This window comes from Taudactylus pleione, unplaced genomic scaffold (genome assembly GCF_031769625.1).
Source record: "Taudactylus pleione unplaced genomic scaffold, aTauple2 ptg000612l, whole genome shotgun sequence".
Classification (NCBI taxonomy): Eukaryota; Metazoa; Chordata; class Amphibia; order Anura; family Myobatrachidae; genus Taudactylus; species Taudactylus pleione.
In genome coordinates this window covers 2338691-2362720 of record NW_028285014.1, presented here as the reverse complement: position 1 = coordinate 2362720, position 24030 = coordinate 2338691, and the positions used below count along the sequence as shown (strand labels likewise).

General features: G+C 33.7%; 9 non-coding genes across 9 annotated transcripts; all 9 read right to left on the bottom strand.

Moving 5' to 3' along the window:
- On the bottom strand, window positions 1-109 carry TRNAL-CAA (transfer RNA leucine (anticodon CAA)). The gene is made up of 2 exons: window positions 72-109; window positions 1-46 (listed from the first exon to the last, which is right to left on the bottom strand). It is a non-coding gene; the product is annotated as a tRNA-Leu (tRNA).
- Window positions 110-3459: 3350 nt separating this feature from the next.
- TRNAL-CAA (transfer RNA leucine (anticodon CAA)) lies at window positions 3460-3568 on the bottom strand. The gene is made up of 2 exons: window positions 3531-3568; window positions 3460-3505 (listed from the first exon to the last, which is right to left on the bottom strand). It is a non-coding gene; the product is annotated as a tRNA-Leu (tRNA).
- A 3348-nt stretch (window positions 3569-6916) lies between these two features.
- TRNAL-CAA (transfer RNA leucine (anticodon CAA)) lies at window positions 6917-7025 on the bottom strand. The gene is made up of 2 exons: window positions 6988-7025; window positions 6917-6962 (listed from the first exon to the last, which is right to left on the bottom strand). It is a non-coding gene; the product is annotated as a tRNA-Leu (tRNA).
- A 3349-nt stretch (window positions 7026-10374) lies between these two features.
- TRNAL-CAA (transfer RNA leucine (anticodon CAA)) lies at window positions 10375-10483 on the bottom strand. The gene is made up of 2 exons: window positions 10446-10483; window positions 10375-10420 (listed from the first exon to the last, which is right to left on the bottom strand). It is a non-coding gene; the product is annotated as a tRNA-Leu (tRNA).
- Window positions 10484-13832: 3349 nt separating this feature from the next.
- On the bottom strand, window positions 13833-13941 carry TRNAL-CAA (transfer RNA leucine (anticodon CAA)). Its single transcript has 2 exons — window positions 13904-13941; window positions 13833-13878 (listed from the first exon to the last, which is right to left on the bottom strand). It is a non-coding gene; the product is annotated as a tRNA-Leu (tRNA).
- A 1043-nt stretch (window positions 13942-14984) lies between these two features.
- On the bottom strand, window positions 14985-15093 carry TRNAL-CAA (transfer RNA leucine (anticodon CAA)). The gene is made up of 2 exons: window positions 15056-15093; window positions 14985-15030 (listed from the first exon to the last, which is right to left on the bottom strand). It is a non-coding gene; the product is annotated as a tRNA-Leu (tRNA).
- A 2197-nt stretch (window positions 15094-17290) lies between these two features.
- TRNAL-CAA (transfer RNA leucine (anticodon CAA)) lies at window positions 17291-17399 on the bottom strand. The gene is made up of 2 exons: window positions 17362-17399; window positions 17291-17336 (listed from the first exon to the last, which is right to left on the bottom strand). It is a non-coding gene; the product is annotated as a tRNA-Leu (tRNA).
- Window positions 17400-21899: 4500 nt separating this feature from the next.
- TRNAW-CCA (transfer RNA tryptophan (anticodon CCA)) lies at window positions 21900-22008 on the bottom strand. The gene is made up of 2 exons: window positions 21971-22008; window positions 21900-21945 (listed from the first exon to the last, which is right to left on the bottom strand). It is a non-coding gene; the product is annotated as a tRNA-Trp (tRNA).
- A 1044-nt stretch (window positions 22009-23052) lies between these two features.
- Window positions 23053-23161, bottom strand: TRNAL-CAA (transfer RNA leucine (anticodon CAA)). The gene is made up of 2 exons: window positions 23124-23161; window positions 23053-23098 (listed from the first exon to the last, which is right to left on the bottom strand). It is a non-coding gene; the product is annotated as a tRNA-Leu (tRNA).
- Between the last annotated feature and the right edge of the window lie 869 nt (window positions 23162-24030).

The following is a 24030-nucleotide window of genomic DNA, read 5'->3' as shown; positions in this document are numbered from 1 at the left end:
TGTCAGAAGTGGGATTTGAGCCCACGCCTCTTTACAGAGACCAGAATTCCCATTAACTGGAAGAGTAGAATCTTGAGTCTGGCGCCTTAGACCACTCGGCCATTCTGACAAGCACATCAGTATATCCGAACCTTCTTCCTGTTAGGGTTTTTCATTTTACTATTTATATTTTTGATTGTGATTTTGACAAATAATTTGGACTTGTTGAAAAAGGGGTCATTAAATCAAGATCTTAGATTAATGCATTTCCTCTAAAAGCTGTTTCTTAAATAACATTACTAAGGAAAAATGGCTCAAGCTAAAGTGTTATCCTTCAAAATTACTGTTGCCACCCTTTACTAAGGTCTTCATCCTAGCAGAACAGATTAGTTTGTCTTAGAAGTAAATTGTATATCACGTTATATGTAAAGTCTAAGAGCCTTAAAATACTTTCGATGCCAATTATTCTTTTGTTTTATGTTTAGATTACTGAATACTAAAAGAATGTTGTGCAAACAATACTTATTCTTCAAAGGAAGAGATGTACAAGAACACGAGGACATGCACTGAAACTGGAGGGAGGTAGACTTAGAGGAAATTTGAAAAAAAAATTACTTCACAGAAAGGGTAGTTGATAAATAGAAAAGCCTCCCATCCGATGTTGTTGAAGCTAAATGGTGAAACAATTTAAACACGCTTGGGATAGGCATAAGAATATCCTTAAGAGAAATATAAGGAGCAAATAGGATTGAAGTTGCCTAAAGGATACATGAAAAGGAGCAGACTACGTGGGCCAAGTGGTTCTTATCTGCCATCAAATTCTGTTTCTATGTAAAACATTATTTCAACCGCCAATTTCTACATGAACTGAACTTTAGAATTTTAAAACTAATCATAGTGTCTTTATCATTTAAGAATAATTAAATTAATTTAAGTCTAATGTAATTTGATCTTGATTGGAATGTAGATGGGAAAATCGATCAATTCTTAGGTCTTTAAAAGTTTCTATGCCCTTTAATTCATTCAATCATTGTGCTTCATATTGCTTAGAAATAAATGGGATCAAGATATCAATGTCTGGGAGAGGAAAGATTGAAAGACTGTGGATGTCCTGAGCATACCTCTCAATGTTGGTCATTTTGAGTGTAAAACATAACCAAAGAGCAAGACAATATTGTCAGAAGTGGGATTTGAACCTATACCTCTTTACAGAGACCAGAATCACCATTAACTGAAAAAGTAGAACCTTGAGTCTGGCGCCTCAGACCGCTCGGCCATCCTGACAAGCACATCAGTATTTCCAAACCTGCTTCCTGTTAGGGTTTATCATTTTACTATTTATATTTTTGATTGTGATTTTGACAAATAATTTCGACTTGTTGAAAAAGGGGTCATTAAATCAAGATCTTCGATTAATGCATTTCCTCTTAAAGCTGTTTCTTAAATAACATTATTTAGGAAAAAAGCTCAAGCTAAAGTGTTATCCTTCAAAATTACTATTGCCACCCTTTACTAAGGTCTTCATCCTAGCAGAACAGATTAGTTTGTCTTAGAAGTAAATTGTATATCACGTTATATGTAAAGTCTAAGAGCCTTAAAATACTTTCGATGCCAATTATTCTTGTGTTTTATGTTTAGATTACTGAATACTAAAAGAATGTTGTGCAAGCAATACTTATTCTTCAAAGGAAGAGATGTACAAGAACACGAGGACATGCACTGAAACTGGAGGGAGGTAGACTTAGAGGAAATTTGAAGAAAAATTACTTCACAGAAAGGGTAGTTGATAAAAAGAAAAGCCTCCCATCCGATGTTGTTGAAGCTAAATGGTGAAACAATTTAAACACGCTTCGGATAGGCATAAGAATATCCTTAAGAGAAATGTAAGGAGCAAATAAGGTTGAAGTTGCCTAAAGGATACATGAAAAGGAGCAGACTACATGGGCCAAGTGGTTCTTATCTGCCATCAAATTCTGTTTCTATGTAATACATTATTTCAATAGCCAATTTCTATATGAACTGAACTTTAGAATTTTAAAACTAATCATAGTGTCTTTATCATTTAAGAATAATTTAATTAATTTAACTCTAATGTAATTTGATCTTGATTGGAATGTAGATGGGAAAATCGATCAATTCTTAGGTCTTTAAAAGTTTCTATGCCCTTTAATTCATTCAATCATTGTGCTTCATATTGCTGAGAAATAAATGGGATCAAGATATCAATGTCTTGGAGAGGAAAGATTGAAAGACTGTGGATGTCCTGAGCATACTTCTCAATGTCGGTCATTTTGAGTGTAAAACATAACCAAAGAGCATGAATATATTGTCAGAAGTGGGATTTGAACCTATGCCTCTTTACAGATACCAGAATTCCCATTAACTGGAAGAGTAGAATCTTGAGTCTGGTGTCTTAGACCGCTCGGCCATCCTGACATGCACATCAGTATGTCCAAACCTGCTTCCTGTTAGGGTTTATCATTTTACTATTTATATTTTTGATTGTGTTTTTGACAAATAATTTGGCCTTGTTGAAAATGGGGTCATTAAATCAAGATCTTAGATTAATGCATTTCCTCTAAAAGCTGTTTCTTAAATAACATTATTTAGGAAAAATGGCTCAAGCTAAAGTGTTATCCTTCAAAATTACTGTTGCCACCCTTTACTAAGGTCTTCATCCTAGCAGAACAGATTAGTTTGTCTTAGAAGTAAATAGTATATCATGTTATATGTAAAGTCTAAGAGCCTTAAAATACTTTCGATGCCAATTATTCTTGTGTTTTATGTTTAGATTACTGAATACTAAAAGAATGTTGTGCAAACAATACTTATTCTTCAAAGGAAGAGAAGTACAAGAACATGAGGACATGCACTGAAACTGGAGGGAGGTAGACTTAGAGGAAATTTGAAGAAAAATTACTTCACAGAAAGGGTAGTTGATAAATAGAAAAGCCTCCCATCCAATGTTGTTGAAGCTAAACGGTGAAACAATTTAAACACGCTTCGGATAGGCATAAGAATATCCTTAAGAGAAATGTAAGGAGCAAATATGGTTGAAGTTGCCTAAAGGATACATGAAAAGGAGCAGACTACATGGGCCAAGTGGTTCTTATCTGCCATCAAATTCTGTTTCTATGTAATACATTATTTCAATAGCCAATTTCTATATGAACTGAACTTTAGAATTTTAAAACTAATCATAGTGTCTTTATCATTTAAGAATAATTTAATTAATTTAACTCTAATGTAATTTGATCTTGATTGGAATGCAGATGGGAAAATCGATCAATTCTTAGGTCTTTAAAAGTTTCTATGCCCTTTAATTCATTCAATCATTGTGCTTCATATTGCTTAGAAATAAATGGGATCAAGATATCAATGTCTGGGAGAGGAAAGATTGAAAGTCTGTGGATGTCCTGAGCATACTTCTCAATGTCGGTCATTTTGAGTGTAAAACATAACCAAAGAGTAAGAAAATATTGTCAAAAGTGGGATTTGAGCCCACGCCTCTTTACAGAGACCAGAATTCCCATTAACTGGAAGAGTAGAATCTTGAGTCTGGCGCCTTAGACCACTCGGCCATCCTGACAAGCACATCAGTATATCCGAACCTTCTTCCTGTTAGGGTTTTTCATTTTACTATTTATATTTTTGATTGTGATTTTGACAAATAATTTGGACTTGTTGAAAAAGGGGTCATTAAATCAAGATCTTAGATTAATGCATTTCCTCTAAAAGCTGTTTCTTAAATAACATTACTAAGGAAAAATGGCTCAAGCTAAAGTGTTATCCTTCAAAATTACTGTTGCCACCCTTTACTAAGGTCTTCATCCTAGCAGAACAGATTAGTTTGTCTTAGAAGTAAATTGTATATCATGTTATATGTAAAGTCTAAGAGCCTTAAAATACTTTCGATGCCAATTATTCTTTTGTTTTATGTTTAGATTACTGAATACTAAAAGAATGTTGTGCAAACAATACTTATTCTTCAAAGGAAGAGATGTACAAGAACACGAGGACATGCACTGAAACTGGAGGGAGGTAGACTTAGAGAAAATTTGAAGAAAAATTACTTCACAGAAAGGGTAGTTGATAAATAGAAAAGCCTCCCATCCGATGTTGTTGAAGCTAAATGGTGAAACAATTTAAACACGCTTGGGATAGGCATAAGAATATCCTTAAGAGAAATGTAAGGAGCAAATAGGATTGAAGTTTCCTAAAGGATACATGAAAAGGAGCAGACTACGTGGGCCAAGTGGTTCTTATCTGCCATCAAATTCTGTTTCTATGTAAAACATTATTTCAACCGCCAATTTCTACATGATCTGAACTTTAGAATTTTAAAACTAATCATAGTGTCTTTATCATTTAAGAATAATTAAATTAATTTAAGTCTAATGTAATTTGATCTTTATTGGAATGTAGATGGGAAAATCGATCAATTCTTAGGTCTTTAAAAGTTTCTATGCCCTTTAATTCATTCAATCATTGTGCTTCATATTGCTTAGAAATAAATGGGATCAAAATATCAATGTCTGGGAGAGGAAAGATTGAAAGACTGTGGATGTCCTGAGCATACCTCTCAATGTTGGTCATTTTGAGTGTAAAACATAACCAAAGAGCAAGACAATATTGTCAGAAGTGGGATTTGAACCTATACCTCTTTACAGAGACCAGAATCACCATTAACTGAAAAAGTAGAACCTTGAGTCTGGCGCCTCAGACCGCTCGGCCATCCTGACAAGCACATCAGTATTTCCAAACCTGCTTCCTGTTAGGGTTTATCATTTTACTATTTATATTTTTGATTGTGATTTTGACAAATAATTTCGACTTGTTGAAAAAGGGGTCATTAAATCAAGATCTTCGATTAATGCATTTCCTCTTAAAGCTGTTTCTTAAATATCATTATTTAGGAAAAAAGCTCAAGCTAAAGTGTTATCCTTCAAAATTACTATTGCCACCCTTTACTAAGGTCTTCATCCTAGCAGAACAGATTAGTTTGTCTTAGAAGTAAATTGTATATCACGTTATATGTAAAGTCTAAGAGCCTTAAAATACTTTCGATGCCAATTATTCTTGTGTTTTATGTTTAGATTACTGAATACTAAAAGAATGTTGTGCAAGCAATACTTATTCTTCAAAGGAAGAGATGTACAAGAACACGAGGACATGCACTGAAACTGGAGGGAGGTAGACTTAGAGGAAATTTGAAGAAAAATTACTTCACAGAAAGGGTAGTTGATAAAAAGAAAAGCCTCCTATCCGATGTTGTTGAAGCTAAATGGTGAAACAATTTAAACACGCTTCGGATAGGCATAAGAATATCCTTAAGAGAAATGTAAGGAGCAAATAAGGTTGAAGTTGCCTAAAGGATACATGAAAAGGAGCAGACTACATGGGCCAAGTGGTTCTTATCTGCCATCAAATTCTGTTTCTATGTAATACATTATTTCAATAGCCAATTTCTACATGAACTGAACTTTAGAATTTTAAAACTAATCATAGTGTCTTTATCATTATGAATAATTTAATTAATTTAACTCTAATGTAATTTGATCTTGATTGGAATGTAGATGGGAAAATCGATCAATTCTTAGGTCTTTAAAAGTTTCTATGCCCTTTAATTCATTCAATCATTGTGCTTCATATTGCTGAGAAATAAATGGGATCAAGATATCAATGTCTGGGAGAGGAAAGATTGAAAGACTGTGGATGTCCTGAGCATACTTCTCAATGTCGGTCATTTTGAGTGTAAAACATAACCAAAGAGCATGAATATATTGTCAGAAGTGGGATTTGAACCTATGCCTCTTTACAAATACCAGAATTCCCATTAACTGGAAGAGTAGAATCTTGAGTCTGGTGTCTTAGACCGCTCGGCCATCCTGACATGCACATCAGTATGTCCAAACCTGCTTCCTGTTAGGGTTTATCATTTTACTATTTATATTTTTGATTGTGTTTTTGACAAATAATTTGGCCTTGTTGAAAATGGGGTCATTAAATCAAGATCTTAGATTAATGCATTTCCTCTAAAAGCTGTTTCTTAAATAACATTATTTAGGAAAAATGGCTCAAGCTAAAGTGTTATCCTTCAAAATTACTGTTGCCACCCTTTACTAAGGTCTTCATCCTAGCAGAACAGATTAGTTTCTCTTAGAAGTAAATTGTATATCACGTTATAAGTAAAGTCTAAGAGCATTAAAATACTTTCGATGCCAATTATTCTTGTGTTTTATGTTTAGATTACTGAATACTAAAAGAATGTTGTGCAAACAATACTTATTCTTCAAAGGAAGAGATGTACAAGAACACGAGGACATGCACTGAAACTGGAGGGAGGTAGACTTAGAGGAAATTTGAAGAAAAATTACTTCACAGAAAGGGTAGTTGATAAATAGAAAAGCCTCCTATCCGATGTTGTTGAAGCTAAATGGTGAAACAATTTAAACATGCTTGGGATAGGCATAAGAATATCCTTAAGAGAAATGTAAGGAGCAAATAGGATTGAAGTTGCCTAAAGGATACAAGAAAAGGAGCAGACTACGTGGGCCAAGTGGTTCTTATCTGCCATCAAATTCTGTTTCTATGTAAAATATTATTTCAACAGTCAATTTCTACATGAACTGAACTTTAGAATTTTAAAACTAATCATAGTGTCATTATCATTTAAGAATAATTTAATTAATTTAAGTCTAATGTAATTTGATCTTGATTGGAATGTAGATGGGAAAATCGATCAATTCTTAGGTCTTTAACAGTTTCTATGCCCTTTAATTCATTCAATCATTGTGCTTCATATTGCTTAGAAATAAATGGGATCAAGATATCAATGTCTGGGAGAGGAAAGATTGAAAGACTGTGGATGTCCTGAGCATACTTCTCAATGTCGGTCATTTTGAGTGTAAAACATAACCAAAGAGCAAGAAAATATTGTCAGAAGTGGGATTTGAACCCACGCCTCTTTACAGAGACCAGAATTCCCATTAACTGGAAGAGCAGAATCTTGAGTCTGGCGCCTTAGACCGCTCGGCCATCCTGACAAACACATCAGTATGTCCGAACCTGCTGTCTGTTAGGGTTTATCAATTTATTATTTATATTTTTGATTGTGATTTTGACAAATAATTTGGACTTGTTGAAAAAGGGGTCATTAAATCAAGATCTTAGATTAATGCATTTCCTCTAAAAGCTGTTTCTAAAATAACATTATTTAGGAAAAATGGCTCAAGCTAAAGTGTTATCCTTCAAAATTACTGTTGCCACCCTTTACTAAGGTCTTCATCCTAGCAGAACAGATTAGTTTGTCTTAGAAGTAAATTGTATATCATGTTATATGTAAAGTCTAAGAGCCTTAAAATACTTTCGATGCCAATTATTCTTGTGTTTTATGTTTAGATTACTGAATACTAAAAGAATGTTGTGCAAACAATACTTATTCTTCAAAGGAAGAGATGTACAAGAACACGAGGACATGCACTGAAACTGGAGGGAGGTAGACTTAGAGGAAATTTGAAGAAAAATTACTTCACAGAAAGGGTAGTTGATAAATAGAAAAGCCTCCCATCCGATGTTGTTGAAGCTAAATGGTGAAACAATTTAAACACGCTTGGGATAGGCATAAGAATATCCTTAAGAGAAATGTAAGGAGCAAATAGGATTGAAGTTGCCTAAAGGATACATGAAAAGGAGCAGACTACATGGGCCAAGTGGTTCTTATCTGCCATCAAATTCTGTTTCTATGTAAAACATTATTTCAACCGCCAATTTCTACATGATCTGAACTTTAGAATTTTAAAACTAATCATAGTGTCTTTATCATTTAAGAATAATTAAATTAATTTAAGTCTAATGTAATTTGATCTTTATTGGAATGTAGATGGGAAAATCGATCAATTCTTAGGTCTTTAAAAGTTTCTATGCCCTTTAATTCATTCAATCATTGTGCTTCATATTGCTTAGAAATAAATGGGATCAAAATATCAATGTCTGGGAGAGGAAAGATTGAAAGACTGTGGATGTCCTGAGCATACCTCTCAATGTTGGTCATTTTGAGTGTAAAACATAACCAAAGAGCAAGACAATATTGTCAGAAGTGGGATTTGAACCTATACCTCTTTACAGAGACCAGAATCACCATTAACTGAAAAAGTAGAACCTTGAGTCTGGCGCCTCAGACAGCTCGGCCATCCTGACAAGCACATCAGTATTTCCAAACCTGCTTCCTGTTAGGGTTTATCATTTTACTATTTATATTTTTGATTGTGATTTTGACAAATAATTTCGACTTGTTGAAAAAGGGGTCATTAAATCAAGATCTTCGATTAATGCATTTCCTCTTAAAGCTGTTTCTTAAATAACATTATTTAGGAAAAAAGCTCAAGCTAAAGTGTTATCCTTCAAAATTACTATTGCCACCCTTTACTAAGGTCTTCATCCTAGCAGAACAGATTAGTTTGTCTTAGAAGTAAATTGTATATCACGTTATATGTAAAGTCTAAGAGCCTTAAAATACTTTCGATGCCAATTATTCTTGTGTTTTATGTTTAGATTACTGAATACTAAAAGAATGTTGTGCAAGCAATACTTATTCTTCAAAGGAAGAGATGTACAAGAACACGAGGACATGCACTGAAACTGGAGGGAGGTAGACTTAGAGGAAATTTGAAGAAAAATTACTTCACAGAAAGGGTAGTTGATAAAAAGAAAAGCCTCCCATCCGATGTTGTTGAAGCTAAATGGTGAAACAATTTAAACACGCTTCGGATAGGCATAAGAATATCCTTAAGAGAAATGTAAGGAGCAAATAAGGTTGAAGTTGCCTAAAGGATACATGAAAAGGAGCAGACTACATGGGCCAAGTGGTTCTTATCTGCCATCAAATTCTGTTTCTATGTAATACATTATTTCAATAGCCAATTTCTACATGAACTGAACTTTAGAATTTTAAATCTAATCATAGTGTCTTTATCATTTAAGAATAATTTAATTAATTTAACTCTAATGTAATTTGATCTTGATTGGAATGTAGATGGGAAAATCGATCAATTCTTAGGTCTTTAAAAGTTTCTATGCCCTTTAATTCATTCAATCATTGTGCTTCATATTGCTGAGAAATAAATGGGATCAAGATATCAATGTCTGGGAGAGGAAAGATTGAAAGACTGTGGATGTCCTGAGCATACTTCTCAATGTCGGTCATTTTGAGTGTAAAACATAACCAAAGAGCATGAATATATTGTCAGAAGTGGGATTTGAACCTATGCCTCTTTACAAATACCAGAATTCCCATTAACTGGAAGAGTAGAATCTTGAGTCTGGTGTCTTAGACCGCTCGGCCATCCTGACATGCACATCAGTATGTCCAAACCTGCTTCCTGTTAGGGTTTATCATTTTACTATTTATATTTTTGATTGTGTTTTTGACAAATAATTTGGCCTTGTTGAAAATGGGGTCATTAAATCAAGATCTTAGATTAATGCATTTCCTCTAAAAGCTGTTTCTTAAATAACATTATTTAGGAAAAATGGCTCAAGCTAAAGTGTTATCCTTCAAAATTACTGTTGCCACCCTTTACTAAGGTCTTCATCCTAGCAGAACAGATTAGTTTCTCTTAGAAGTAAATTGTATATCACGTTATAAGTAAAGTCTAAGAGCATTAAAATACTTTCGATGCCAATTATTCTTGTGTTTTATGTTTAGATTACTGAATACTAAAAGAATGTTGTGCAAACAATACTTATTCTTCAAAGGAAGAGATGTACAAGAACACGAGGACATGCACTGAAACTGGAGGGAGGTAGACTTAGAGGAAATTTGAAGAAAAATTACTTCACAGAAAGGGTAGTTGATAAATAGAAAAGCCTCCTATCCAATGTTGTTGAAGCTAAATGGTGAAACAATTTAAACATGCTTGGGATAGGCATAAGAATATCCTTAAGAGAAATGTAAGGAGCAAATAGGATTGAAGTTGCCTAAAGGATACAAGAAAAGGAGCAGACTACGTGGGCCAAGTGGTTCTTATCTGCCATCAAATTCTGTTTCTATGTAAAATATTATTTCAACAGTCAATTTCTACATGAACTGAACTTTAGAATTTTAAAACTAATCATAGTGTCATTATCATTTAAGAATAATTTAATTAATTTAAGTCTAATGTAATTTGATCTTGATTGGAATGTAGATGGGAAAATCGATCAATTCTTAGGTCTTTAACAGTTTCTATGCCCTTTAATTCATTCAATCATTGTGCTTCATATTGCTTAGAAATAAATGGGATCAAGATATCAATGTCTGGGAGAGGAAAGATTGAAAGACTGTGGATGTCCTGAGCATACTTCTCAATGTCGGTCATTTTGAGTGTAAAACATAACCAAAGAGCAAGAAAATATTGTCAGAAGTGGGATTTGAACCCACGCCTCTTTACAGAGACCAGAATTCCCATTAACTGGAAGAGCAGAATCTTGAGTCTGGCGCCTTAGACCGCTCGGCCATCCTGACAAACACATCAGTATGTCCGAACCTGCTGTCTGTTAGGGTTTATCAATTTATTATTTATATTTTTGATTGTGATTTTGACAAATAATTTGGACTTGTTGAAAAAGGGGTCATTAAATCAAGATCTTAGATTAATGCATTTCCTCTAAAAGCTGTTTCTAAAATAACATTATTTAGGAAAAATGGCTCAAGCTAAAGTGTTATCCTTCAAAATTACTGTTGCCACCCTTTACTAAGGTCTTCATCCTAGCAGAACAGATTAGTTTGTCTTAGAAGTAAATTGTATATCATGTTATATGTAAAGTCTAAGAGCCTTAAAATACTTTCGATGCCAATTATTCTTGTGTTTTATGTTTAGATTACTGAATACTAAAAGAATGTTGTGCAAACAATACTTATTCTTCAAAGGAAGAGATGTACAAGAACACGAGGACATGCACTGAAACTGGAGGGAGGTAGACTTAGAGGAAATTTGAAGAAAAATTACTTCACAGAAAGGGTAGTTGATAAATAGAAAAGCCTCCTATCCGATGTTGTTGAAGCTAAATGGTGAAACAATTTAAACATGCTTGGGATAGGCATAAGAATATCCTTAAGAGAAATGTAAGGAGCAAATAGGATTGAAGTTGCCTAAAGGATACATGAAAAGGAGCAGACTACATGGGCCAAGTGGTTCTTATCTGCCATCAAATTCTGTTTCTATGTAAAACATTATTTCAACCGCCAATTTCTACATGATCTGAACTTTAGAATTTTAAAACTAATCATAGTGTCTTTATCATTTAAGAATAATTAAATTAATTTAAGTCTAATGTAATTTGATCTTTATTGGAATGTAGATGGGAAAATCGATCAATTCTTAGGTCTTTAAAAGTTTCTATGCCCTTTAATTCATTCAATCATTGTGCTTCATATTGCTTAGAAATAAATGGGATCAAAATATCAATGTCTGGGAGAGGAAAGATTGAAAGACTGTGGATGTCCTGAGCATACCTCTCAATGTTGGTCATTTTGAGTGTAAAACATAACCAAAGAGCAAGACAATATTGTCAGAAGTGGGATTTGAACCTATACCTCTTTACAGAGACCAGAATCACCATTAACTGAAAAAGTAGAACCTTGAGTCTGGCGCCTCAGACAGCTCGGCCATCCTGACAAGCACATCAGTATTTCCAAACCTGCTTCCTGTTAGGGTTTATCATTTTACTATTTATATTTTTGATTGTGATTTTGACAAATAATTTCGACTTGTTGAAAAAGGGGTCATTAAATCAAGATCTTCGATTAATGCATTTCCTCTTAAAGCTGTTTCTTAAATAACATTATTTAGGAAAAAAGCTCAAGCTAAAGTGTTATCCTTCAAAATTACTATTGCCACCCTTTACTAAGGTCTTCATCCTAGCAGAACAGATTAGTTTGTCTTAGAAGTAAATTGTATATCACGTTATATGTAAAGTCTAAGAGCCTTAAAATACTTTCGATGCCAATTATTCTTGTGTTTTATGTTTAGATTACTGAATACTAAAAGAATGTTGTGCAAGCAATACTTATTCTTCAAAGGAAGAGATGTACAAGAACACGAGGACATGCACTGAAACTGGAGGGAGGTAGACTTAGAGGAAATTTGAAGAAAAATTACTTCACAGAAAGGGTAGTTGATAAAAAGAAAAGCCTCCCATCCGATGTTGTTGAAGCTAAATGGTGAAACAATTTAAACACGCTTCGGATAGGCATAAGAATATCCTTAAGAGAAATGTAAGGAGCAAATAAGGTTGAAGTTGCCTAAAGGATACATGAAAAGGAGCAGACTACATGGGCCAAGTGGTTCTTATCTGCCATCAAATTCTGTTTCTATGTAATACATTATTTCAATAGCCAATTTCTACATGAACTGAACTTTAGAATTTTAAATCTAATCATAGTGTCTTTATCATTTAAGAATAATTTAATTAATTTAACTCTAATGTAATTTGATATTGATTGGAATGTAGATGGGAAAATCGATCAATTCTTAGGTCTTTAAAAGTTTCTATGCCCTTTAATTCATTCAATCATTGTGCTTCATATTGCTGAGAAATAAATGGGATCAAGATATCAATGTCTGGGAGAGGAAAGATTGAAAGACTGTGGATGTCCTGAGCATACTTCTCAATGTCGGTCATTTTGAGTGTAAAACATAACCAAAGAGCATGAATATATTGTCAGAAGTGGGATTTGAACCTATGCCTCTTTACAAATACCAGAATTCCCATTAACTGGAAGAGTAGAATCTTGAGTCTGGTGTCTTAGACCGCTCGGCCATCCTGACATGCACATCAGTATGTCCAAACCTGCTTCCTGTTAGGGTTTATCATTTTACTATTTATATTTTTGATTGTGTTTTTGACAAATAATTTGGCCTTGTTGAAAATGGGGTCATTAAATCAAGATCTTAGATTAATGCATTTCCTCTAAAAGCTGTTTCTTAAATAACATTATTTAGGAAAAATGGCTCAAGCTAAAGTGTTATCCTTCAAAATTACTGTTGCCACCCTTTACTAAGGTCTTCATCCTAGCAGAACAGATTAGTTTCTCTTAGAAGTAAATTGTATATCACGTTATAAGTAAAGTCTAAGAGCATTAAAATACTTTCGATGCCAATTATTCTTGTGTTTTATGTTTAGATTACTGAATACTAAAAGAATGTTGTGCAAACAATACTTATTCTTCAAAGGAAGAGATGTACAAGAACACGAGGACATGCACTGAAACTGGAGGGAGGTAGACTTAGAGGAAATTTGAAGAAAAATTACTTCACAGAAAGGGTAGTTGATAAATAGAAAAGCCTCCTATCCGATGTTGTTGAAGCTAAATGGTGAAACAATTTAAACATGCTTGGGATAGGCATAAGAATATCCTTAAGAGAAATGTAAGGAGCAAATAGGATTGAAGTTGCCTAAAGGATACAAGAAAAGGAGCAGACTACGTGGGCCAAGTGGTTCTTATCTGCCATCAAATTCTGTTTCTATGTAAAATATTATTTCAACAGTCAATTTCTACATGAACTGAACTTTAGAATTTTAAAACTAATCATAGTGTCATTATCATTTAAGAATAATTTAATTAATTTAAGTCTAATGTAATTTGATCTTGATTGGAATGTAGATGGGAAAATCGATCAATTCTTAGGTCTTTAACAGTTTCTATGCCCTTTAATTCATTCAATCATTGTGCTTCATATTGCTTAGAAATAAATGGGATCAAGATATCAATGTCTGGGAGAGGAAAGATTGAAAGACTGTGGATGTCCTGAGCATACTTCTCAATGTCGGTCATTTTGAGTGTAAAACATAACCAAAGAGCAAGAAAATATTGTCAGAAGTGGGATTTGAACCCACGCCTCTTTACAGAGACCAGAATTCCCATTAACTGGAAGAGCAGAATCTTGAGTCTGGCGCCTTAGACCGCTCGGCCATCCTGACAAACACATCAGTATGTCCGAACCTGCTGTCTGTTAGGGTTTATCAATTTATTATTTATATTTTTGATTGTGATTTTGACAAATAATTTGGACTTGTTGAAAAAGGGGTCATTAAATCAAGATCTTAGATTAATGCATTTCCTCTAAAAGCTGTTTCTAAAATAACATTATTTAGGAAAAATGGCTCAAGCTAAAGTGTTATCCTTCAAAATTACTGTTGCCACCCTTTACTAAGGTCTTCATCCTAGCAGAACAGATTAGTTTGTCTTAGAAGTAAATTGTATATCATGTTATATGTAAAGTCTAAGAGCCTTAAAATACTTTCGATGCCAATTATTCTTGTGCTTTATGTTTAGATTACTGAATACTAAAAGAATGTTGTGCAAACAATACTTATTCTTCAAAGGAAGAGATGTACAAGAACACGAGGACATGCACTGAAACTGGAGGGAGGTAGACTTAGAGGAAATTTGAAGAAAAATTACTTCACAGAAAGGGTAGTTGATAAATAGAAAAGCCTCCTATCCGATGTTGTTGAAGCTAAATGGTGAAACAATTTAAACATGCTTGGGATAGGCATAAGAATATCCTTAAGAGAAATGTAAGGAGCAAATAGGATTAAAGTTGCCTAAAGGATACAAGAAAAGGAGCAGACTACGTGGGCCAAGTGGTTCTTATCTGCCATCAAATTCTGTTTCTATGTAAAATATTATTTCAACAGTCAATTTCTACATGAACTGAACTTTAGAATTTTAAAACTAATCATAGTGTCATTATCATTTAAGAATAATTTAATTAATTTAAGTCTAATGTATTTGATCTTGATTGGAATGTAGATGGGAAAATCGATCAATTCTTAGGTCTTTAACAGTTTCTATGCCCTTTAATTCATTCAATCATTGTGCTTCATATTGCTTAGAAATAAATGGGATCAAGATATCAATGTCTGGGAGAGGAAAGATTGAAAGACTGTGGATGTCCTGAGCATACTTCTCAATGTCGGTCATTTTGAGTGTAAAACATAACCAAAGAGCAAGAAAATATTGTCAGAAGTGGGATTTGAACCCACGCCTCTTTACAGAGACCAGAATTCCCATTAACTGGAAGAGTAGAATCTTGAGTCTGGCGCCTAAGACCGCTCGGCCATCCTGACAAGCACATCAGTATGTCCGAACCTGCTGTCTGTTAGGGTTTATCAATTTATTATTTATATTTTTGATTGTGATTTTGACAAATAATTTGGACTTGTTGAAAAAGGGGTCATTAAATCAAGATCTTAGATTAATGCATTTCCTCTAAAAGCTGTTTCTAAAATAACATTATTTAGGAAAAATGGCTCAAGCTAAAGTGTTATCCTTCAAAATTACTGTTGCCACCCTTTACTAAGGTCTTCATCCTAGCAGAACAGATTAGTTTGTCTTAGAAGTAAATTGTATATCATGTTATATGTAAAGTCTAAGAGCCTTAAAATACTTTCGATGCCAATTATTCTTGTGTTTTATGTTTAGATTACTGAATACTAAAAGAATGTTGTGCAAACAATACTTATTCTTCAAAGCAAGAGATGTACAAGAACACGAGAACATGTACTGAAACTGGAGGGAGGTAGACTTAGAGGAAATTCGAAGAAAAATTACTTCACAGAAAGGGTAGTTGATAAATAGAAAAGCCTCCCATCCAATGTTGTTGAAGCTAAACGGTGAAACAATTTAAACACGCTTCGGATAGGCATAAGAATATCCTTAAGAGAAATGTAAGGAGCAAATAGGGTTGAAGTTGCCTAAAGGATACATGAAAAGGAGCAGACTACATGGGCCAAGTGGTTCTTATCTGCCATCAAATTCTGTTTCTATGTAATACATTATTTCAATAGCCAATTTCTACATGAACTGAACTTTAGAATTTTAAAACTAATCATAGTGTCTTTATCATTTAAGAATAATTTAATTAATTTAACTCTAATGTAATTTGATCTTGATTGGAATGTAGATGGGAAAATCGATCAATTCTTAGGTCTTTAAAAGTTTCTATGCCCTTTAATTCATTCAATCATTGTGCTTCATATTGCTTAGAAATAAATGGGATCAAGATATCAATGTCTGGGAGTGGAAAGATTGAAAGACTGTGGATGTCCTGAGCATACTTCTCAATGTCGGTCATTTTGAGTGTAAAACATAACCAAAGAGCATGAAAATATTGTCAGAAGTGGGATTTGAACCTACGCCTCTTTACAGAGACCAGAATTCCCATTAACTGGAAGAGTAGAATCTTGAGTCTGGTGTCTTAGACTGCTCGGCCATCCTGACATGCACATCAGTATGTCCAAACCTGCTTCCTGTTAGAGTTTATCATTTTACTATTTATATTTTTGATTGTGTTTTTGACAAATACTTTGGCCTTGTTGAAAATGGGGTCATTAAATCAAGATCTTAGATTAATGCATTTCCTCTAAAAGCTGTTTCTTAAATAACATTATTTAGGAGAAATGGCTCAAGCTAAAGTGTTATCCTTCAAAATTACTGTTGCCACCCTTTACTAAGGTCTTCATCCTAGCAGAACAGATTAGTTTGTCTTAGAAGTAAATTGTATATCACGTTATAAGTAAAGTCTAAGAGCCTTAAAATACTTTCGATGCCAATTATTCTTGTGTTTTATGTTTAGATTACTGAATACTAAAAGAATGTTGTGCAAACAATACTTATTCTTCAAAGGAAGAGATGTACAAGAACACGAGGACATGCACTGAAACTGGAGGGAGGTAGACTTAGAGGAAATTTGAAGAAAAATTACTTCACAGAAAGGGTAGTTGATAAATAGAAATGCCTCCTATCCGATGTTGTTGAAGCTAAATGGTGAAACAATTTAAACACGCTTCGGATAGGCATAAGAATATCCTTAAGAGAAATGTAAGGAGCAAATAGGATTGAAGTTGCCTAAAGGATACAAGAAAAGGAGCAGACTACGTGGGCCAAGTGGTTCTTATCTGCCATCAAATTCTGTTTCTATGTAAAATATTATTTCAACAGTCAATTTCTACATGAACTGAACTTTAGAATTTTAAAACTAATCATAGTGTCAGTATCATTTAAGAATAATTTAATTAATTTAAGTCTAATGTAATTTGATCTTGATTGGAATGTAGATGGGAAAATCGATCAATTCTTAGGTCTTTAAAAGTTTCTATGCCCTTTAATTCATTCAATCATTGTGCTTCATATTGCTTAGAAATAAATGGGATCAAGATATCAATGTCTGGGAGAGGAAAGATTGAAAGACTGTGGATGTCCTGAGCATACTTCTCAATGTCGGTCATTTTGAGTGTAAAACATAACCAAAGAGCAAGAAAATATTGTCAGAAGTGGGATTTGAACCCACGCCTCTTTACAGAGACCAGAATTCCCATTAACTGAAAGAGTAGAATCTTGAGTCTGGCGCCTTAGACCGCTTGGCCATCCTGACAAGCACTTCAGTATGTCCGAACCTGCTGTCTGTTAGGGTTTATCAATTTACTATTTATATTTTTGATTGTGATTTTGACAAATAATTTGGACTTGTTGAAAAAGGGGTCATTAAATCAAGATCTTAGATTAATGCATTTCCTCTAAAAGCTGTTTCTAAAATAACATTATTTAGGAAAAATGGCTCAAGCTAAAGTGTTATCCTTCAAAATTACTGTTGCCACCCTTTACTAAGGTCTTCATCCTAGCAGAACAGATTAGTTTGTCTTAGAAGTAAATTGTATATCATGTTATATGTAAAGTCTAAGAGCCTTAAAATACTTTCGATGCCAATTATTCTTGTGTTTTATGTTTAGATTACTGAATACTAAAAGAATGTTGTGCAAACAATACTTATTCTTCAAAGGAAGAGATGTACAAGAACACGAGGACATGCACTGAAACTGGAGGGATGTAGACTTAGAGGAAATTTGAAGAAAAATTACTTCACAGAAAGGGTAGTTGATAAATAGAAAAGCCTCCCATCCAATGTTGTTGAAGCTAAACGGTGAAACAATTTAAACACGCTTCGGATAGGCATAAGAATATCCTTAAGAGAAATGTAAGGAGCAAATATGGTTGAAGTTGCCTAAAGGATACATGAAAAGGAGCAGACTACATGGGCCAAGTGGTTCTTATCTGCCATCAAATTCTGTTTCTATGTAATACATTATTTCAATAGCCAATTTCTATATGAACTGAACTTTAGAATTTTAAAACTAATCATAGTGTCTTTATCATTTAAGAATAATTTAATTAATTTAACTCTAATGTAATTTGATCTTGATTGGAATGTAGATGGGAAAATCGATCAATTCTTAGGTCTTTAAAAGTTTCTATGCCCTTTAATTCATTCAATCATTGTGCTTCATATTGCTTAGAAATAAATGGGATCAAGATATCAATGTCTGGGAGAGGAAAGATTGAAAGACTGTGGATGTCCTGAGCATACCTCTCAATGTCGGTCATTTTGAGTGTAAAACATAACCAAAGAGCAAGAAAATATTGTCAGAAGTGGGATTTGAACCTATATCTCTTTACAGAGACCAGAATCACCTTTAACTGAAAAAGTAGAACCTTGAGTCTGGCGCCTCAGACCGCTCGGCCATCCTGACAAGCACATCAGTATTTCCAAACCTGCTTCCTGTTAGGGTTTATCATTTTACTATTTATATTTTTGATTGTGATTTTGACAAATAATTTCGACTTGTTGAAAAAGGGGTCATTAAATCAAGATCTTAGATTAATGCATTTCCTCTAAAAGCTGTTTCTTAAATAACATTATTTAGGAAAAAAGCTCAAGCTAAAGTGTTATCCTTCAAAATTACTATTGCCACCCTTTACTAAGGTCTTCATCCTAGCAGAACAGATTAGTTTGTCTTAGAAGTAAATTGTATATCACGTTATATGTAAAGTCTAAGAGCCTTAAAATACTTTCGATGCCAATTATTCTTGTGTTTTATGTTTAGATTACTGAATACTAAAAGAATGTTGTGCAAACAATACTTATTCTTCAAAGGAAGAGATGTACAAGAACACGAGGACATGCACTGAAACTGGAGGGAGGTAGACTTAGAGGAAATTTGAAGAAAAATTACTTCACAGAAAGGGTAGTTGATAAATAGAAAAGCCTCCTATCCGATGTTGTTGAAGCTAAATGGTGAAACAATTTAAACATGCTTGGGGTAGGCATAAGAATATCCTTAAGAGAAATGTAAGGAGCAAATAGGATTGAAGTTGCCTAAAGGATACAAGAAAAGGAGCAGACTACGTGGGCCAAGTGGTTCTTATCTGCCATCAAATTCTGTTTCTATGTAAAATATTATTTCAACAGTCAATTTCTACATGAACTGAACTTTAGAATTTTAAAACTAATCATAGTGTCATTATCATTTAAGAATAATTTAATTAATTTAAGTCTAATGTATTTGATCTTGATTGAAATGTAGATGGGAAAATCGATCAATTCTTAGGTCTTTAACAGTTTCTATGCCCTTTCATTCATTCAATCATTGTGCTTCATATTGCTTAGAAATAAATGGGATCAAGATATCAATGTCTGGGAGAGGAAAGATTGAAAGACTGTGGATGTCCTGAGCATACTTCTCAATGTCAGTCATTTTGAGTGTAAAACATAACCAAAGAGCAAGAAAATATTGTCAGAAGTGGGATTTGAACCTACGCCTCTTTACAGAGACCAGAATTCCCATTAACTGGAAGAGTAGAATCTTGAGTCTGGTGTCTTAGACCGCTCGGCCATCCTGACATGCACAACAGTATGTCCGAACCTGCTGTCTGTTAGGGTTTATCAATTTATTATTTATATTTTTGATTGTGATTTTGACAAATAATTTGGACTTGTTGAAAAAGGGGTCATTAAATCAAGATCTTAGATTAATGCATTTCCTCTAAAAGCTGTTTCTAAAATAACATTATTTAGGAAAAATGGCTCAAGCTAAAGTGTTATCCTTCAAAATTACTGTTGCCACCCTTTACTAAGGTCTTCATCCTAGCAGAACAGATTAGTTTGTCTTAGAAGTAAATTGTATATCATGTTATATGTAAAGTCTAAGAGCCTTAAAATACTTTCGATGCCAATTATTCTCGTGTTTTATGTTTAGATTACTGAATACTAAAAGAATGTTGTGCAAACAATACTTATTCTTCAAAGCAAGAGATGTACAAGAACACGAGAACATGTACTGAAACTGGAGGGAGGTAGACTTAGAGGAAATTTGAAGAAAAATTACTTCACAGAAAGGGTAGTTGATAAATAGAAAAGCCTCCCATCCAATGTTGTTGAAGCTAAACGGTGAAACAATTTAAACACGCTTCGGATAGGCATAAGAATATCCTTAAGAGAAATGTAAGGAGCAAATATGGTTGAAGCTGCCTAAAGGATACATGAAAAGGAGCAGACTACATGGGCCAAGTGGTTCTTATCTGCCATCAAATTCTGTTTCTATGTAATACATTATTTCAATAGCCAATTTCTATATGAACTGAACTTTAGAATTTTAAAACTAATCATAGTGTCTTTAACATTTAAGAATAATTTAATTAATTTAACTCTAATGTAATTTGATCTTGATTGGAATGTAGATGGGAAAATCGATCAATTCTTAGGTCTTTAACAGTTTCTATGCCCTTTAATTCATTCAATCATTGTGCTTCATATTGCTTAGAAATAAATGGGATCAAGATATCAATGTCTGGGAGAGGAAAGTTTGAAAGACTGTGGATGTCCTGAGCATACTTCTCAATGTCGGTCATTTTGAGTGTAAAACATAACCAAAGAGCAAGAAAATATTGTCAGAAGTGGGATTTGAACCCATGCCTCTTTACAGATACCAGAATTCGCATTAACTGGAAGAGTAGAATCTTGAGTCTGGCGCCTTAGACCGCTCGGCCATCCTGACAAGCACATCAGTATGTCCGAACCTGCTGTCTGTTAGGGTTTATCATTTTACTATTTATATTTTTGATTGTGATTTTGACAAATAATTTCGACTTGTTGAAAAAGGGGTCATTAAATCAAGATCTTCGAGTAATGCATTTCCTCTAAAAGCTGTTTCTTAAATAACATTATTTAGGAAAAAAGCTCAAGCTAAAGTGTTATCCTTCAAAATTACTGTTGCCACCCTTTACTAAGGTCTTCATCCTAGCAGAACAGATTAGTTTGTCTTAGAAGTAAATTGTATATCACGTTATATGTAAAGTCTAAGAGCCTTAAAATACTTTCGATGCCAATTATTCTTGTGTTTTATGTTTAGATTACTGAATACTAAAAGAATGTTGTGCAAGCAATACTTATTCTTCAAAGGAAGAGATGTACAAGAACACGAGGACATGCACTGAAACTGGAGGGAGGTAGACTTAGAGGAAATTTGAAGAAAAATTACTTCACAGAAAGGGTAGTTGATAAAAAGAAAAGCCTCCCATCCGATGTTGTTGAAGCTAAATGGTGAAACAATTTAAACACGCTTCGGATAGGCATAAGAATATCCTTAAGAGAAATGTAAGGAGCAAATAGGGTTGAAGTTGCCTAAAGGATACATGAAAAGGAGCAGACTACATGGGCCAAGCGGTTCTTATCTGCCATCAAATTCTGTTTCTATGTAATACATTATTTCAATAGCCAATTTCTACATGAACTGAACTTTAGAATTTTAAAACTAATCATAGTGTCTTTATCATTTAATAATAATTTAATTAATTTAACTCTAATGTAATTTGATTTTGATTGGAATGTAGATGGGAAAATCGATCAATTCTTAGGTCTTTAAAAGTTTCTATGCCCTTTAATTCATTCAATCATTGTGCTTCATATTGCTGAGAAATAAATGGGATCAAGATATCAATGTCTGGGAGAGGAAAGATTGAAAGACTGTGGATGTCCTGAGCATACTTCTCAATGTCGGTCATTTTGAGTGTAAAACATAACCAAAGAGCATGAATATATTGTCAGAAGTGGGATTTGAACCTACGCCTCTTTACAGAGACCAGAATTCCCATCAACTGGAAGAGTAGAATCTGGAGTCTGGTGTCTTAGACCGCTCGGCCATCCTGACATGCACATCAGTATGTCCAAACCTGCTTCCTGTTAGGGTTTATCATTTTACTATTTATATTTTTGATTGTGTTTTTGACAAATAATTTGGCCTTGTTGAAAATGGGGTCATTAAATCAAGATCTTAGATTAATGCATTTCCTCTAAAAGCTGTTTCTTAAATAACATTATTTAGGAAAAATGGCTCAAGCTAAAGTGTTATCCTTCAAAATTACTGTTGCCACCCTTTACTAAGGTCTTCATCCTAGCAGAACAGATTAGTTTGTCTTAGAAGTAAATTGTATATCACGTTATATGTAAAGTCTAAGAGCCTTAAAATACTTTCGATGCCAATTATTCTTGTGTTTTATGTTTAGATTACTGAATACTAAAAGAATGTTGTGCAAACAATACTTATTCTTCAAAGGAAGAGATGTACAAGAACACGAGGACATGCACTGAAACTGGAGGGAGGTAAACTTAGAGGAAATTTGAAGAAAAATTACTTCACAGAAAGGGTAGTTGATAAATAGAAAAGCCTCCTATCCGATGTTGTTGAAGCTAAATGGTGAAACAATTTAAACACGCTTCGGATAGGCATAAGAATATCCTTAAGAGAAATGTAAGGAGCAAATAGGATTGAAGTTGCCTAAAGGATACAAGAAAAGGAGCAGACTACGTGGGCCAAGTGGTTCTTATCTGCCATCAAATTCTGTTTCTATGTAAAATATTATTTCAACAGTCAATTTCTACATGAACTGAACTTTAGAATTTTAAAACTAATCATAGTGTCATTATCATTTAAGAATAATTTAATTAATTTAAGTCTAATGTAATTTGATCTTGATTGGAATGTAGATGGGAAAATCGATCAATTCTTAGGTCTTTAAAAGTTTCTATGCCCTTTAATTCATTCAATCATTGTGCTTCATATTGCTTAGAAATAAATGGGATCAAGATATCAATGTCTGGGAGAGGAAAGATTGAAAGACTGTGGATGTCCTGAGCATACTTCTCAATGTCGGTCATTTTGAGTGTAAAACATAACCAAAGAGCAAGAAAATATTGTCAGAAGTGGGATTTGAACCCATGCCTCTTTACAGAGACCAGAATTCCCATTAACTGAAAGAGTAGAATCTTGAGTCTGGCGCCTTAGACCGCTCGGCCATCCTGACAAGCACATCAGTATGTCCGAACCTGCTGTCTGTTAGGGTTTATCAATTTACTATTTATATTTTTGATTGTGATTTTGACAAATAATTTGGACTTGTTGAAAAAGGGGTCATTAAATCAAGATCTTAGATTAATGCATTTCCTCTAAAAGCTGTTTCTAAAATGACATTATTTAGGAAAAATGGCTCAAGCTAAAGTGTTATCCTTCAAAATTACTGTTGCCACCCTTTACTAAGGTCTTCATCCTAGCAGAACAGATTAGTTTGTCTTAGAAGTAAATTGTATATCATGTTATATGTAAAGTCTAAGAGCCTTAAAATACTTTCGATGCCAATTATTCTTGTGTTTTATGTTTAGATTACTGAATACTAAAAGAATGTTGTGCAAACAATACTTATTCTTCAAAGGAAGAGAAGTACAAGAACATGAGGACATGCACTGAAACTGGAGGGAGGTAGACTTAGAGGAAATTTGAAGAAAAATTACTTCACACAAAGGGTAGTTGATAAATAGAAAAGCCTCCCATCCAATGTTGTTGAAGCTAAACGGTGAAACAATTTAAACACGCTTCGGATAGGCATAAGAATATCCTTAAGAGAAATGTAAGGAGCAAATATGGTTGAAGTTGCCTAAAGGATACATGAAAAGGAGCAGACTACATGGGCCAAGTGGTTCTTATCTGCCATCAAATTCTGTTTCTATGTAATACATTATTTCAATAGCCAATTTCTATATGAACTGAACTTTAGAATTTTAAAACTAATCATAGTGTCTTTATCATTTAAGAATAATTAAATTAATTTTAGTCTAATGTAATTTGATCTTGATTGGAATGTAGATGGGAAAATCGATCAATTCTTAGGTCTTTAAA